This window comes from Sabethes cyaneus, chromosome 3 (genome assembly GCF_943734655.1).
Source record: "Sabethes cyaneus chromosome 3, idSabCyanKW18_F2, whole genome shotgun sequence".
NCBI lineage: Eukaryota > Metazoa > Arthropoda > Insecta > Diptera > Culicidae > Sabethes > Sabethes cyaneus.
Window position 1 is genome coordinate 41,504,163 of NC_071355.1, and position 17,978 is coordinate 41,522,140.

Genomic DNA, 17,978 nt, shown 5'->3' on the forward strand with positions numbered 1-17,978 from the left:
TCAGTTTTGTTGGTTTATTGCTTTTCTGCTTAGTTTTTCTGTTTTGTTGTCTGGTTCTGATTTTATTCTTTTCTGTTTTTTGTCTTTGTATGTTAATTTTCTGTTGTTTTTTGTTCTCGTTTTTTATTCCTGTATGGTCATTACAAATACTTTTTAAAGTTTTTGTCCTTCCGATGCTGTTGGGGGGGGGCCGGTTTGCCGGTTTTCGGAAGCTACGTTATTTGTATTTCCATTTTTGCTTCGTGCTAGAAGCGCTAGCACTCCGCACAGTCTTTTTTCGAGTTCATTAGGCTGTAAAACCCACAGACAGTTGATTTTATACAAAAACTTTTTACTCAAGTCTCAACAATTTTTTGACGTAGGACTACGTTTTTGTTTACTATGCTGGGACTGGGGGTAGCACTTTGTGAAAACGAAAATAGAAGTGTAACGTTTGAATGAAAGATTTCAAATGCTAATAACTACTAAACTACTGGACGAAATTGAACAATTTATATGTCGTTGGATAGATAAAATTAGCAGCAATTTTATGACTGGTGAGAGAGTAATTTTAGGGAGGACGTAAGAGGAGGGGCTCCTATACAAATGAAACACAAATTTCCTCAAAATTCGAGAATTAATCAAGCAAATGGAACCAAATTTGGCATGTGGGGGTTTTTGGAGGTAAGAATTTTTTCTATGGTGTACTGAGATTCCTTCCCCTGCTAAGAAGGGGGGCTCCCATACAAATGAAATATGAATTTACGTGCCCGTTGTCATTCATGTCAAAAGAGAAGGACATTCGAATGGCATGTCAAATTTGCGATTAACGTGCTTTGGCTTTGATGTTATTTGTAACCAATGGCCCTTCTAAAGGCCACATACAAGTTGAAGTAAGATTATTAAAAAATGTCAAGCTATGCTTAATCGTATATAATACAATAATCTGTGGGCTGGTCATTCATTACTATTTCAACCTTTATGATGCACTTAAGTGATTTTTAAAAGAAAACTCTATGTTTCAATGATTGCAGGCGTTGTACTTATGAACCCTCGTCCACGTATTTTCAAAGCCACCAATGAAGAATTGAATGTGAATATTTCTTTCTTCTCTTTCAAACATTAACGACACTTAACGACGACACTCACATATTCTTATAAACATATATGTGCCCGAAATGCAGTTTACATTAGTCTTTGATCTAATGATCTGATATAGTCCTAGGTCACCCTTTCGTACAACCCTTAGGGCTGTATAACTTGTAGTTTTTTGCCCCCCGATTTTTAGAGCAAATTTTAAAGGGCGGGGGGACAAATGGTGTCACACACCTGCGGCGAGTGCCGAAACTCCGCCGACTGGCAACCGTGACCGACCGAACGTCATCTGCATGTCATCCTCTGATCTGGACGATTGAGACCGTCATTTTCTTTCTCTAATTGCAAGCAGTACATGTGGAGTAAGTGCGGTGAAAAAATTTACTTAAAACCTAGTTTTTTTCCTTATTATTAATTTCAAAAGTGCCTAAAATAGTATAAGTTATATTAAATCTAAAGGGGATTTCTTACGCTAAACTATTATCTACTTATCTAAAGACATACAGGTAAAATTGTTACATCATGCACATACGATACAAAACTAACCTAAATTAAAACTATCTAGATCTAATCTACAACGCATACGGTTAATTATAATTGCTGCAACAAAAAGGCACTAAACGTGAGTAACGATAAACAAATTTATTATGTTAAAAATATTCTACACAAGCATATTGTTAAAATTTACACGAAGACTAGTTAAAACTTAAAACTAATGTACAATTGATTTGATTTCATCCCAAAGGGATTTTATAACCCTGTCACACAGTACAACAATAAAGTCGGGTTACGAAACCGGAAAATCGTCGCATTCTTGTTTGCTTACGCAACAAATGGCCTAATTTGTTTTTCGTTTTGAGTTCATTTTCTGTTTTAGCAACTGTTTGACGTTTTTGTGTTTTTCTGTCTTTCTGTTTTACTAATAAACGCAGTAAGTTTTATTTCTTTATCATTTCGTTTTATGTTTATTTGTTCGTATTTTTATTATTTGTTTTGTGATTTTGTTTCCTGTTTTCCTGTAAATCTTTTTTTTTTGTTTTTTGCTCTTGTTTTATTGTTCTTCTGTTTTTAAGTTTTCAGGCTTTCTGTTTTAGTGTTTTTGTCTTTTGGCCTCTGTTTGCTGTTTTCCGACATCTGTTTTTCTGTTTTACTACTTATCTGTTGTTCTCTGTTTCCTGCTTTTTTGCTTTTTTTTATTTTTGTTTTTTCTTTTAATTTTGTTTTTGTGTTGTGAGGTTCTGTTCTTTTTTCTCTTTGCTGATGTCAGTTTTCTGTATTTTGTTTCTGACGTAGGACTACGACTTACGGCAAGGCTTGGCATGGAGTGTCTTTCCAAAAAATCAAAACAGGCAAGCGTCACGAAAATATGAAAAATTTTGAACGCTAATAGTTCTGCCAATTATGAACGTATTTTCATGGTTTGGAAACGGATAATTTGGATATCGACTCATAATAGATGTAGCAATTATAAGATTTCCATTTTAACTTTTTCAATCACTAATTAGTGAAAATCAACGAAAAGTTTCAAGGTCAAATAGTCCCATACATTTTCTTGGTGATCACCTTGATTCATAAGTAAAGACGGCAGTTAAATACACCACAAAGGTTTCCCGCTCCAATAGGTCGAAGATTCTTTACAACGTTTAGAATTATACTAATTTGATATCTGTGCCTGGGAAGTAAGCCAAAAAAGTAATAAAGTCCTCTCGTCCCAACAAAATTTCTTAGAACCGTTATTAACCTAGATGTCTGTGTTAGGGAAGTGCGCAAGAAAAAGTAATAAGTCTCTTCATCCCAACAAGATTTTTTTAGATCGCGTTAAACCTAGTCCAATTTGATGCACTGGAAGTGCACAGTTATAAAAGAGTGAGCGACCAACCCTATCTCTCACCCGATTGTATCCAAATGCTGTTAGAATTTATTCATAACTGATGTCTTATATGAAGAAGAAGTTGACGGAATATTCATGCATGTGACGTGATGCAGCAATTTTCAAAGTGAAAAAGAATTAGCGACTGTCTAATCCGAAAATAGGTTCTGGGCGTTTAATTTGTTGCATGTAATTGTTTACATACTTTCGATTGTATTGCTGCCATTGCTGTATTGCTGTATGAAATAACTAATAACCGAAGCATCAAATAGAAGATAGATGTACATAGATGTACATTTGCATAGATGTACTATGCAAACAATAAAAATTTCAAAAAAGTAGCTTTTGAACCTGCTTTTTTGCATGCTGAAGTTTTGCTTGGGAACAGAATGCCCATTCTGTTCCGCATTATAGTGGTCTGTGTACATGGGATTTGTTAATAATCTATATTCGACCCTTTCTTGATTTCAAAACTACGTCGGAACACATTATTTGACTTTTGCTCGTTAAACCCTTTCATCTGATACCCATATTGTGGAAATTTTATATTATTTCCAGTCATATGCGGTCATTTTCAGAAAAACGGAAGCTGCCATCTTTGATGCCAAAATAACCACTATATTACGGGAACGTTTTGCGGATTGCAGGTAAATTATATATGAAATCATAGTGGTCTATGTACATTGGTATGAATAAATTGTATATTATGACAAAAGTTGGGATTTTTTATGTATTCTCATGTTCAACCACTTTATATTATACACATTAGAACATTTGGTTAGGAGAAAATAATTAAATAGAATTTTGTTTAGAGTTTTTTAGACAATTGTGCTTTCTGTAAAAATCACTGAATGGTCAATAGACCACTATAATTCGGAACAGCTCATATATCAACTATTTTCATGGCAATTGACGAATGTGAACCAGTGGTAAATGATAATCCAGATTATTTATTTATTTTTTCCGTTCAATCATAAGTTGGGCGTCCGATGACATATATTTTATGTTTTGAGCAAGATCCTTATATCTTCAAGTGCTAGAAGTCACATAAAATTTTTAAAATGCAATAAAATGTGTCTCCAATCACCAGAAGAAGTGTAATTGTGGCCTGATGAAACGCTTAGTGTTACTACAAGCTCTACAATACAGTAAATAAAAATGTGTATGACGAAGATTTGCAAAAGGTCAAGCTTTGTCGTATTGAATCTGCATCCCTAGTCCTACGTGAGCTTCTCGTTCGTGCCCCTAGGAACAGACCTTCATACTATTTTATTTATCTGTTACAAATATTTTATATTTCAAGTTTCTGTTCTTCCGATGTTGGACCGTTGAAAGCAACCCATGACATTTTTCAATTCACGCAAAAAAATTAAGCCTTCTATGTCTTTTTATGCATCAAACCAAATCTATTCTTAATTTTCAAAACAAACAAAAACTTTAAAAATAATTTGTAATGGATCAAATCCTTTATAAAATTTAAATAAAACCAAGCGGCTTTAGAAGTGTTATCTAGGGTCTCAAAAACGGCCTAATATCTTGTAAAAATTCTCCTTTCAATAGCGGTAACACTTCTTCAATTTAGACAGAACGTTTGCACAATTTCCAAAGGTGTCCAAAGGATGTTTTATGTCTACATAAAATCATCATGATTAGGATGAAATGGAAAACTATACTGAAGACAAATCCATTTAACCAAAGATTTGACAACTAACATAATGCTATCCTTCCTATTGGCAAACCCTTTAGAAGCTCTTCATGTGGAGTTTAGCAACATTGTATTGACATACCAATGCTGCCACTACTGTCTCTCTGAACCATATTTAACTAAACGCCAACAAATAATTAAGCTGAGCGAAAAGAATTCATCGCATCTAATTAAAATCAGTTCTGGTGTACCTCAAGGTTCTCCTGTGGGACCTGTTCTTTTTATTATGTAACAAGCATTTTCTGTAGGCTTTTATTCCGCGGGTTATTTTTCCTCTCTAAATTGCATTGTTTAAGTTAACTAGAGTGTTACCCAACAGCAAGATTTCTGCTCGTATTACGACCCCTGGAGGAAATAAGTTCGGATACTGGTACGTAAGAACAAATCGGTTGCTCGTTTCATCGGTTATTTCAACAGACAATGAATGAAAACAGTTCCTATAAGCAAGGTCTGGACAAAACATCACATAATTTCATTAAATGTCGAAGTTACTGACACCACAAGTACCATCAGCTGATTGAGTGGTACATCAGAAGTCACTCAATTGTTCATTCATTAAATCCCATTATTGGCTAAAAGTAGACTACACAAGTGGCAATAATTGCACACAACAACCAATCGATTTGTCACCAAAACTGCTGTCGATCCCAGCTGGAGGACAAACAACTGCAGCTGACTACCGACGGATGGCGGCAGGAATCGCTCTCATGTCGAGTTTTAACAGTACCTACCAGCTAATTAAGTGATCGATTACGCTTCGGGCGATTGACCGACTACTGGTTCGAACAAAGAAGAAGGAAACTGCTCTGCTCACTCACTGCTTCCGTTATGAGTTCTTTTCGAAACTACCTTGAAGAGGAAGAAGAAGAACTAGATTGGGGATAATTGAGGCTTGACGCCTAGACTCGTTCTAGACCGGCTACCGCAAATGAAGGAGCAAAGGAAGATGATTTAATTAGAAAATAGGTGAGACTCGGTGTTACGTGTTCTGTGCACTGCCTGCGGCAGTTATCAACAATAGAGAGTTATGTTGATTGCGAATGACATCTTCCCCAACGAGTCGCATAATGCGAGAGCAGGTGCAATCATAACCGATTAAAACATGAAATGACGCTAATATTAGCCTGCGGGAAAAAGGTGACTTTGTTGGAATGGGTAGGGTAATTAGAGGCAAACGAAGCTTCTACTAGGTATAACTTGTTCTAGACTTCCGTCGATAAGGTTATAATTTGCGATGGAGCTCGAATTGAAAAAAAACAGACTTCAATCCATCGTCACACTAGCTGCTGCCGACAACACTCTCACTGCTGTTGATTCGAGTATTTTCCATTCGCATAGCATAATCGGTGGGGATAGAATGGAGCCGAGGAACAAAACGTAAGAGCTCTTGAAGGTTCAATTTATGTGCAAATCACTCTGAAGTGTACATAGATGAATTGACGAAATCGATTGACATCTGGAAAGTGTTTACAACTATACGGTAAGTCACCCGGTGTTGAACGTTTTGCTAAATAGGGATCCATTTCGAGAATAAAGAACTTTTCGGCAAACAGCTTGGTGTAAAAAATTGCCATCAAGTCAAGTTTACTTAAACTACTGGTTTTTTTTAGAATCGGTAAAATAGAAAACGAAAGTATTCAAAGCACTTTGATGGATTCAACAAAAACTCCTACAGAATTGCACCGCACTTGTCCGGTAGCAATTCACTCACCGGTAGGAAAATCCGATTACTACACAGCTTCATCGTTGCTGACATCCCAATCCCGGAAAAATGGGACCTCTCAAGGTAGACAGACTCCCGCGCTACCGTGCCGGCATCCAACGTTTCGCGCAACAAACACGATGAAGTAAATTTAGCATTCCATTATCAGAAAATTGAATCGATTCTAATGCCTCCGGTCCGCAGACGCACACACATGGGTCCGTCACAGTGCAGCAGGACTAGCGAGTGAGCAAAAGCAGACGGCTGGCTGGCTGGCTAGAGTGCAGCTTACGGTTGGTCCGATCGAAATTGCATCAGCAGTCTGGGTGTGATCCAGTTCTCCGGTCCAAAGTCCGTTCGGTCGATGCTGCTGCTGCTGTTGCTACTGCTGTTGCTGCGGCCAGAATCCGGTTCCAAGTGGTCGGACAGGCTTCGCACTTAATGGCCAATTATGTGCAGTGAGTGTGCTTGCATCGTTCGTTGATGGATATCTCCCAACCTAACCAAGAGACCACTAGCCCACACCAGAAGGACGACGACGACGATGATGATGAGGATGATGATGATAATCGAAAAGTACTGATGTAATACCGTACGCAGCTTTCGTTAGCTGACAAAGTTTATCCGGAGATGTAATAATACTAGCACTGCTTACGGCTGATCGGATGCCCTTCAGGGAAGGTTCAAACGAAACAAACTATTTCGTCCGAAATAGGAAAACTTTTTTGATTAAAACAAACAACCAACTGCTTAATACCTAGCTCAGGATGTCTCTTTTAGCATTTCCGATTGCTCTTCTAACCACAGCAGGGGCAAACTACAACCCTGCTCCCGTCCCTTCGATGGGGGTCAGTCAGCAGCACCCACAGCAAACAGGACGGCTTCCTAATGCCGTTACTTGTTTCCTTAAGTTAAACTAACGGGAAAAAGGAATCCTTTCATCCGGTGTGCAAATACGTCCTGACTGACGATGAGCAGAAACTTGCTGTCGGCAGCAACCGGCAACCGTGCATATCAATGATGGGTATTGAATATTTCCAACCACGTGCAGGAGGGAAAAAAAACTTTCCCAACCTAAAGATGCGAGAAAAACTTTCCGATCCGCGCGGCAGACACGCGAAACGTATCCCTGGATGGTCCTGGTTAAGTGAAGAGCAGGTGTTTAGCGGTTGGCAGGCCCACTCCGGTTGGTCAGCGGCCAACATACGATACTATACATGTCGGATGTGTGTGTTTGACGCGTCACTAATTGCCACGTAATACTTGTGTTGTAATAGTGGAACAGAAACAGAGCTGTTGTTACAAATAATGTAGAACTTTTACCATATTGTAATGCAATAGTATGGAAAAAGTTATGCAATGAACTTCCGGTAGAACATTACAAGAGAAAATGATGAATGAAAGATTGGCACAGATAAAAAGGGAAGGGTGTTAAGAGTCGGTCAAAAATCGATACCTTAATAAGTCTAACCTTTTTCGATGTTAATGAATTATGTGCAGAAACTGCTGCTAAAGATAGCTGTATATTAGGCTAATTTCTATTTTGAAAACCATTCAGTCCGTGAGTGCCTTGTACAATAAAATTGCAAACGACGTTATCGATGTCGGACTACCACTGGTGAGGTCCAAGTATAGATCGGAGAGGAAAGTTGAAATAGTTGAAATAGCGAGAACAAAACAAAATATAACTTAAAAGTAGCAAAATATTTGGACTAATATACTGGCGTATTTCTTCCAGCATAAAGCCAGGGTGGCTCTTGCCGTATTATGAATTCTTCCACACTGTACTCGGTCCTGGGCTACTCCTCGCCAATTCGTTGAGCGTTTCGACATACGCAAGTTGGCTTCAACCTGGTCGAGCCATCTAGCGCGTTGAACCTCTCCTCTTTTCCTGGTGCCGGTGGGGTTCTTGAAGAGAACAGATTACATAACGTGGTCGTAGTTTTCCAACTTTCGCCAGTTGTACGATGGGAATCACTCTAAATAGTGCCTGCAATTCGTAATTCATGCGCCTACGCCACTCCTCGCTATCCGTTTGTACTCCGCCAAAAATAGTCCGCAACATCTTTGGTTCAAACACGGCCAGTGCACATATGTTTTCCGTAAGCAAAGTTACTGTCTTAAGTCGGTGGAGGACTACCGGGCTGATTAGTGTTTTGTACATCGTCAGCTTTGTGCGGTGGCGAATGCTACTTGATCGAAGCGTCTTGCAGAGGGAAAAGAAGGCTCGACTTTCAGCTTGAATGCGCCGTTGAATTTCTTTACTCCTAGCGTTGACGGCGCGCCGTGACCAGAGCTTCCAAATATTCGAACTCATCAACCACCTCCAGTTCATCGCCGTCAATAGTCACTGTCCGTGGGAAGCGAACGTTGGTTTTTCTGGAGCCTCTTCCCACCATATATATTCGGTTTTCGACGCAAGCCTTCGTTTTGAGTCTGTCGAGGTTTTCTGCGAAGGCTAGGAGTTGACTACTCCTTCTGAAGATCATTCCTCTGGTTTCGTTGCTCGCGCATCGCGATGTTGAATTGCATAAATCAGGACAGTCCACTGTCTTGTCGCAACCCTCTGCGCGATTCAACAAGACTCGAGAGTGCCTCCGAAACAAATACGTAACACAACACTCGCTTCAGGGTAGCTTTGATCAGACGCGTCTGTTTGTCCGGAAACCCGTACTCATACCATCATCTGCCATAGCTGTTTGCGTTTGACTGTATCGTATGCTGCCCTGAAATCCATGGAAATATGATGCGTGGACACGTTGTTCTCCCGACATTTCTAAAAAAATCTTGTTTTTGAAAGATGATAACTTTTGAATGCATGCTCGGAATGTTGTGATTGATATTGAAATGTCAGGAAATCTGAACTGAACATATTTTTCATATTTTCAATTTAAGACAAATTTTGTATGTGGCTCCAAAAGCGAAGGTCGTCTGCAGACAGTCTTACCCGTTAGAGGGTTAAATGCACAAAAGCCAAAAATTGAAAATGAAGATTCAAAAGTCGAATATCTATCTATCACACGCAAAAATCAAAATCCAGCGGATGAAAATGAAAAGATTTGATTCCAAACCAAACATCCAAATTAAAATATTGAAACGTAAAATTTAGAAGTCAAAATTAAAAAAAAAAACGAGCGTCATAAACCAAATGCCAGCATTAAAAGTCAAATATCGAAAATGGAACGGCAAAATTTAAAAAACAAAATCAAAAGTCAGAAAAATAAAAGTCAACGAATCGAAAGTTGATAATCAGGCATGCATTCAAAGTCAAGTCGAAATTCAAAAGTCAAAAATCAAAACTGAGAAGGCAAAGATAATCATAATAAACTATCCAAAAAATATAGGGGAGAGACGTCTACAGTGAGACACTTTTTTCCAAAAATTTTTAGTGTTTTTTTTGGTGATAGCTACCAACGCGCTCTTCAATCTATTTGATAGGTGTATTCTTCTAGTTACCTGAAAAAAAGTTCCAGTCGTTTTGGTTATAAGCTAAATTAGTTACAACCACAAACGTGTGGGTGTATTTTTGTCTCACTGTTAACCAATAGGTGGGAAGAGTGAGACAACGAGTATTGCATACTGAGACACCAATTTGAAATCGATTTAAACCATATTTTTGGGTAATAAAGAACATGTCTATTGTGTCGTGCTTTTTATTGTGTCTATAAAGTATACATTATTACGGGTATGATTGAAAATACCGATTATTTTCACACATACATTTATCTATACCTATAAAGAAGGATTTCTGTCTGTCTGTCTGTCTGTCTGTCTGTCTGTCTGTCCTGTGTTCCTTATAGAATCAAAAACTACTGAACCAATCGGCGTGAAAATTTGCATGTAGAGGTTTTTGGGGCCAGGAAAGGTTTTAGTGATGGTTAGAGACCCCTCCCCCCACTAAGAGGGGGGGCTCCCATACAAATGAAACACAAATTTCTGCATAACTCGAGAACTAATCAAGCAAATAGAACCAAATTTGGCATGTGGGTGTTTTCGGTGACAAGAATTTATTCTAGGGTAATTTGAGACCCCTCCCCTCTTTATAAGGGGAATTATAACTCCTCTCCCCTTTAAGAGGGGGGGTTTCCATACAAATTACCTCATAACTCGAGAACTAATCAAGCAAATGGAACCAAATTTGGCATGTGAAGGTTTTCGAGGGCAAGAAAATTTTCTATGTTGAATTAGGACCCCTCCTCACTTTAAGAGGGGGGGCTCCTGTACAAATGAAATACCAATTTCCTCATAACTCGAGAACTAATCAAGCAAATGGAACCAAATTTGGCATGTGTGTGTTTTTAAAGACAAAATTTTTTTCTATGATGAATTGGGACCCCTCCCAACTTTAAGAGGGGGGGGCTCCTATACAAACGAAATACAAATTTCCTTATAACTCGAGAGCTAATCCAGCAAATGGAACCAAATTTGGCATGTAGGTGTTTTTGGAGGCAAGAATGTTTTCTATGATGAATAAGAACCTCTCCCCACTTTAGGAGGGGGGGCTCCTATACAAATGAAATACAAATTTCCTCATAACTCGAGAACTAATCAAGCAAATAGAACCAAATTTGGCATGTAGGTGTTTTCGGTGACAAGAATTTATTCTATGGTAAATTGAGACCCCTCCCTCTTTATAAGGGGAATTGTAACTCCTCTCCCCTTTAAGAGGGGGGGCTTCCATACAAATTTCCTCATAACTCGAGAACTAATCAAGCAAATGGAACCAACTTTGGCATGTGAAGGTTTTCGAGGGCAAGAAAATTTTCTACGGTGAATTAGGACCCCTCCCCACTCTAAGAGGGGGGGCTCCTGTACAAATGAAATACAAATTTCCTCCTAACTCGAGAACTAATCAAGCAAATAGAACAACATTTGGCATGTGGGTGTTTTTTTGGTGACAAGAATTTATTCTATGGTGAATTGAGACCCCTCCCCTCTTTATAAGAGGAATTATAACTCCTCTCCCCTTTAAGAGGGGGGACTTCCATACAAATTTCCTCATAACTCGAGAACTAATCAAGCAAATGCAACCAAATTTGGCATGTGAAGGTTTTCGAGAGCAAGAAAATTTTCTATGGTGAATTAGGACCCCTCCCCACTTTAAGAGGAGGGGCTCCTGTACAAATGAAATACAAATTTCCTCATAACTCGAGAACTAATCAAGCGAATTGAACCAAATTTGGCATGTGTGTGTTTTTGGAGACAATTTTTTTTTTCAATGATGAATTGGGACCCCTCCCCACTTTAGGAGGGGGGTCCTATACAAACGAAATACAAATTTCCTCATAACTCGAGAACTAATCCAGCAAATGGAACCAAATTTGGCGTGTAGGTGTTTTTGGAGGCAAGAATTTTTTCTGTGATGAATTAGGACCTCTTCCCACATTAGGAGGGGGGGCTCCAATACAAATGAAATACAAATTTCCCCATAACTCGAGAACTAATCAAGCAAATAGAACCAAATTCGGCATGTGGAGGTTTTTGGAGGCAAAAATATTTTCTACGGTGAATTAGGATCCTTCCACACTTCAAGAGGGGGGGCTTCTACACAAATGAAATACAAATTTCCTCATAATTCGAGAACTAATCAAGCAAATGGAACCATATTTGGCATGTGGGTGTTTTTGGAGGCAACCATTTTTCCCATGATGAATTAGGACTTCTTACCTTTTTAGGAGGGGGGGCTCCCATTCAAACGAAATACAAATTTGCTCATAACTTTAGAACTAATCAAGCAAATGGAACCAAATTTGGCATGTGAGAGTTTTAGATGGCAGAATTTTTTTTCTGTGGTGTATTACGACCCCTTTCCCTTTTAAGAGGGTGGGCTCCCATACAAATGAAATACAAATTTCCTTATAATTTGAGTACTAATCAAGCAAATGGAACCAAATTTAGCATGTAGGAGATTTTTGAGTCTTGAATTTATTTTATGATAGTTAGAGACCTCTCACCCCTGTGGTAGGGGGATATGGACTCTCATACAAATAAAACAGAAATTTTTGCGAAACTCAAAAACTAATCCAACTCGAGAAATTCGAGACTCTTCCATAAAACATTAATCAATAACAAGACCACAAAAACTATCTATAGTAACACTAGATCATTCAGGACGAGCCGGTCGCGAGTGTTGCCGGTGACCCGCCGTCGGAAGCGCCGCCCACTGGGGGGCTTGCAAAACTCGAGAAGTGACAAAGATCATCCGAGATTCATGATTTATGTACAACACAGGTTAATTTGTGGCAATACGAAGTTTGTCGGGTCAGCTAGTGCTCATATAAAGGACAAATCCTGAACATCTGACTTTTAACTTACACTTCAGAATACATTTACAGTCAATTCCTATGGATTGATTTGCAATTGAACACAAAAAAAATCAAAAAAATTTGCATGACAACAGCTATGTCTCAGTGTCACCCACGAGTCTGTGTCTCACTGTTGCCAATAGGAATATTTTATGAAAAATAGTGAACTAGCGGAGTTAGCAATAATAATAATATGTATTTTGTTGTTGAAAATCACTTGAAAATGATAGCAACAAAATTTACTTTGACCCCCCCAAAACTAATTTTTGATGAAAAATATGTAAAAAAATCAACAAATTTTTCTCAAACTACATTATGCAATGTAGGTTCACAAACTTGACTTTGCATGAAAATATCATGGATCTTGAATGTTTTATGACGTAGCTATTCCCGTTCACTCACTGTTCCTGTTGTCTCACTGTTGACTACTCTCCACTATAATAAATTTTCAGCAGTTTCCGCAGTTGTGCAGCATATGCGCATTAAATTTTATCGTGCATATTCATTCCAATATACACGATAAAACTTAATGCGCATATGCTGCACAACTACGGAAACCGTGGAAAATTTATTATATAGTAGCTATAGTAAATTGCACGCGCCATCAAAGCTAAGAAATTAAATTAAAAAGAAAACTTTCCAATTAAATTCTACTATGTATATTTATTCTTGACAGATACCTATTTTGGCTACAACTTGCAAGCTTTCTCAGTGTCTGTTTTTGAAAGTTCGAACTCTCACTTTCGCTAAGCCTATATTTTTAGCCTAATATCAAGAGTTTTAGGTTTATCTAAATTTATATTTTTCATATCAAATATTTACACTTCCCCAAGTCAAAATTTAAAAAAAAATCAAAAAGTGAACCACAAGTGTCGAAAACGAAAATTTAAGTCAAAAGTTTAGGCAAAATTCTATATAAACGATGAAAATTAAAAATCGAAAGATAGAAAACCAAAATCGAGGATTAAACAAGTAAACATCAAATGCAAAAATTCAAATGTCAAGTAAACATTCAAAAGTCAACATTTAAAATTCGAAACGGCTAAAAATTAAACGTCAATATAATTCAAAGTCGAAAGTCTAGATTTGAGTCATAAATTGAGAGTCAAAAGTTGAAATACCTAAATCAAATGTAAAATGCCAAGAGTCACAACGTCGAAAGTGTAATTTCAAAATTTGTAAATCAAAAGTAGGGTAAAGAACCGGTTTTAAACAGTCTAAGCGGGGCACTGATTGTTTTACCTTATTACAAGCGATGGGTTGACTAAGTGGGGGATATCAGCATACCAATCTTCTTGCTATCTTTAGTTCTTCTAGCTGCTACCATTGAAAGACACTATTGGTTAGCTAAACTTTTGATTTTTCGCTTTAAAAGTTGGAGCGATGGAACTAATTTTGATCAGATCGAACATATTTTAACCCTCAAGGTGCTTTTTTAAGCAGTCCTGAAATCTGCATTTTTATACGCCCCCATAAAATATCCCTCGAACTTTTCCCCCTATTCAGTAAGTTCGCGTTCCTATCGTGCTTGACTTTTAGAATCACTGAAATCAGTGTTGAAAAATATGGTGAATTGCTTATTAGCGAGGCGGCGATTGTTTTCAGCAGCTGAAAAATATACGTTTTTGGAAAACAATTTTTAATTCATCATATTTCCTGTCGGAAACACAGTAAATTGTGTTTGTGAAAATTAAAACTATGGTTAAGTAATTCATGATGTTGTCCTCACGAATAGTTCGATCACGCTGACTCAATTTTGATTCATTTGACAGTACCGTCGCAGCTGAGCAAAATTTCACAAAGTTGTATATGGGACATACGTAGAACTACTTATTATCTTCAATTTTGCTGAAAAAGGTTTTTTTGCATCTTTTGTACTTACGGAACTACAATGCTAGTAACTCATTAGTGACTAAATTAACGTTCACTTAGTTACTAAAGAGGTACTAGCATTGTAGCACTGTAAATCCAAAATATACAGCAAAACTTTATTCAGCAAAATTGTAGCTAATAACTAGTTCTACAATTGTCCCATACACCACTTTGTCAAATTTTGTTCGACTGAGACGGTACTGTCAAATGAATCAAAATTGAGTCAAAGTGATCGAACCATCCCTGGTAGTCCTTATCAAAAGATTTTGAAAATATGAATAAAAAAGTGTATTTTTGGCTCATTTATTTTCAACTGTTTAAAACTGGTGGCACTGGTAAACTCGTTCCTATTGTCAAAAGTCAAAGTTTCAATTAAAAGTAAAAGCTCAAAATCCATAAGGTAAAAGTCCAAAGTTTATGAAATCAAAGGTCAAAAAGTAAACTCAAAAGAAAACACAAAATTTAAAAACCAGCATAAGTCAGCGGTCAAACCGTAATTCCGCATTTAAAAGTAAAATAACAAAATTAATATCCAGAGACCAAATTGGAAATTTGAAATAAATTGAACTTTAAACCGGACTCGGAATTGAATAGGAAATTAGATCTTTTTACAATTTTATAGTTTGTTACAATCGACGGTAAAAGAAAGTAATGAATCAAAGTTGATGATAGTATCATTCATTGGGGAGTCAAGGCGTGAATGGAAAAGAGCGGAAAATTAGGTAATAGAGAGTCATTGAAGCAACGCAGGGTAATTTGGGTTATTCAGTTATAATTGGCACTCGTTATAGCTTGGCTCGAACCGTGAATGCCACCTCCCGTACTTGGGTAACGAGAAGCGTTATACAAACTTAATAAGCGTTGTTTCAATAACCCTCCCTCACCTAATTTACAGCTCAATCCTCCTCACGCCTTATCTCCCCTGAAATTCTATCAACATCTTTGTTTGATTGATGTCTTCTACCGTTCCCTCCGCCGTTATAAAAAACTACCGTCAGAAAAACTTAGACTTGAAATTGGGCTTAAAATACTGAGCGACAAGCGAGTGGTCGTGGGTTCGAATCTTAATAGAATCAAGCCATTCGATGTCAAGTGACTTTAGCATGGGTTTATTCTCAGGCCTCTCCATTTACCCTTCCTTCGTGCTGAATTCTATATTTACCCTCTGAAGCCTCTTGACAGTGCAAATGTCCCTCCTATAGTTAAGTGTACTGGTCAGAGGTACGAATGAGTCCTCGCCAGGGACGGCTATAATATGGGATAGTGCTGGCAGCGAGGAATAAGTGGGTAAAGTAGATCAAGCTTTGAAGGAAGGGTAAACCCCAATACACGCAAGCACGCATACAATTTAAAATAAGCATATCGCTCACTCAATAGCGATTATAGCAAAAAGAAATGCAGTGCAGGTCGTACAGCAAACACCCGGGCGATATTACAATAGATCAACTATACTGGTCGCAGTAATGAGTCCACACATGGAAAAAAAAAAAAATACTGAGCGAACAAATTAAGTCCCCAAGACTGCCAGGTTACAGTTCGAGACTCGTGATCCCGTGTGCTCTAGCCTGGACACGCCAGTGTTTATTACAGTATTTGTTCAAGTGTTTAATAATAGCTCCTTGATGGCTCGAGGAAACTACTCGATAAGGGTTCTGTAAACCTGTGTATCATCGAACCAGCGTCTTTGGAATGAGCGAATCTTACCAGTAACGACCGGTAGGGTTTGACCACAAACCCATTAGAGAGTAAGTGTTCGAGATACGTTACCGGTCTAACAAACCTGTCATCGTATGCTTGAATGTCGGCAACTAGAGTCAGTACGATCCTTGCACTAATCCCATAATTTTCTTGTACTCTAATAGGCGGTTGTGAAGTCTGTCGATAATGAAAGGTCAAGTCTTGAAGACGTCTACACCCAAGGTTTTTTGTTTCCGGCCGGCCACTGATGTTTACTATGTACGACGACAAAACAGAACCAGCGAATGCCACTGTGTCAACCTCTCCTCTCGCCAGTACAATGCCGAATGCAGAGTGTATTACGTAGTTCAAGGATTGACCTCAAATAATTTGTATTATTCTTTTTATGACTTGAAACCACAAAACCATTGTTGATTCGTTATGAATGGCATATTTGACAATGATAGATTTGAAGTACAAATTTATTTTGGACCACCCTGCAATGTTATTGAGTAGTGCTTATGAAATTAAATGGATATTTTGTTGTTCAAACATCAAAACATACCTATTTTATCGTACATGGCAGAGAACTGCCATTTTCTGGTAGTCAACTAAAATAACTATTACAACGGTTGAGAAATGCGCATCAACTACCACAGTAAACCACACTAAGCCTACAAACCACCTATCAAAGGATCGGCAGATTTTTTCCAGCAGAAGAACTCATTGACTGTATGAAAAACGAATGCAGAAAAATCACTTTGAATAATTAATAAAGCGCACAGCATTTGCTCACAACATTTTGCTCGGCTCTCTGCTCTGCACATACAGACTTTGTGGTGCAACCAATTCTTGAAAAAAAAATTCAGTGCTCAGTGAAATAATATGAAAGCAAACCGGTACGTTCCCACCACCTGTTGGTGGTATTAGCTATGCAATTTCCATTAGCAGCATCTGTCTGGACTGGAGACTATTCGATTCATTTTCATTTTGCGTATAATTTAGCGCATTTCGTTGCTGCGGACTTAGTTTTTCGGCGAGATGATTTCGAAAAAGGAAATATTCACCAAATGCGAAGAGGTGCAGTGCCAGGATTTAGGTAACATTTTCCTAGTTATTAATAAACTGTGTGGGTGAGAAAAAAATTCTATCAGTGGACAAACAGAATGTGTGGCCAGGATAGTGGCCGCTTCAAATGATTGTATAGAAATGTAATAGGGTATGTTGCTGCTTCGTCGTAATTACCTATTCCGGTCCTATCCAACACAAATTATTAAAAATATCAGCGATTTTTATGACACACAATGCAAAATTAGTTTTTCTAATATTTTAGTTTGTTGCCTCTTATACGCGATCAATCAAAGTGAGCTGAGATTTATTTAAATGCTTTTTTTCATTAAAGAATTCCTAGTAGCCAAATTTCCAACGTTTTTTCGTGCGACGAAGAAGAAAATGTCGACTAATCGTTTCAATTTCCGTCATTTATAAAATGAAAATAACTCACGCAACGCATTGTCGTTATTCTATAGCCAGGAAAACTTGCCTGACCTGCAGAAATTTTGCAGAATAACATTTGTCATGCCGTCCTACACAAATACATGCGCGCTAGCTTCGTAAACATTATTGTGATTTTTAGTTCGGACGATGAAAAATTTTGATGGACGGATTTTAAAACGGTACGACGAATTTAAGTTATAAAGTCAGTTGCGTAATTTCAATCAAATGCTTTATTAATCGTTTTTTAGTGGATTCAAAGGGCACGGATCGGAAGGT

General features: G+C 37.9%; 1 protein-coding gene across 4 annotated transcripts in view; it reads right to left on the bottom strand.

Annotated features, from left to right (window-relative positions):
- Window positions 1–17,978, bottom strand: part of LOC128743669 (very low-density lipoprotein receptor-like) — a 726,292-nt gene that overhangs the window by 267,800 nt on the left and 440,514 nt on the right. The gene's annotated exons all lie outside the window — the stretch shown is intronic.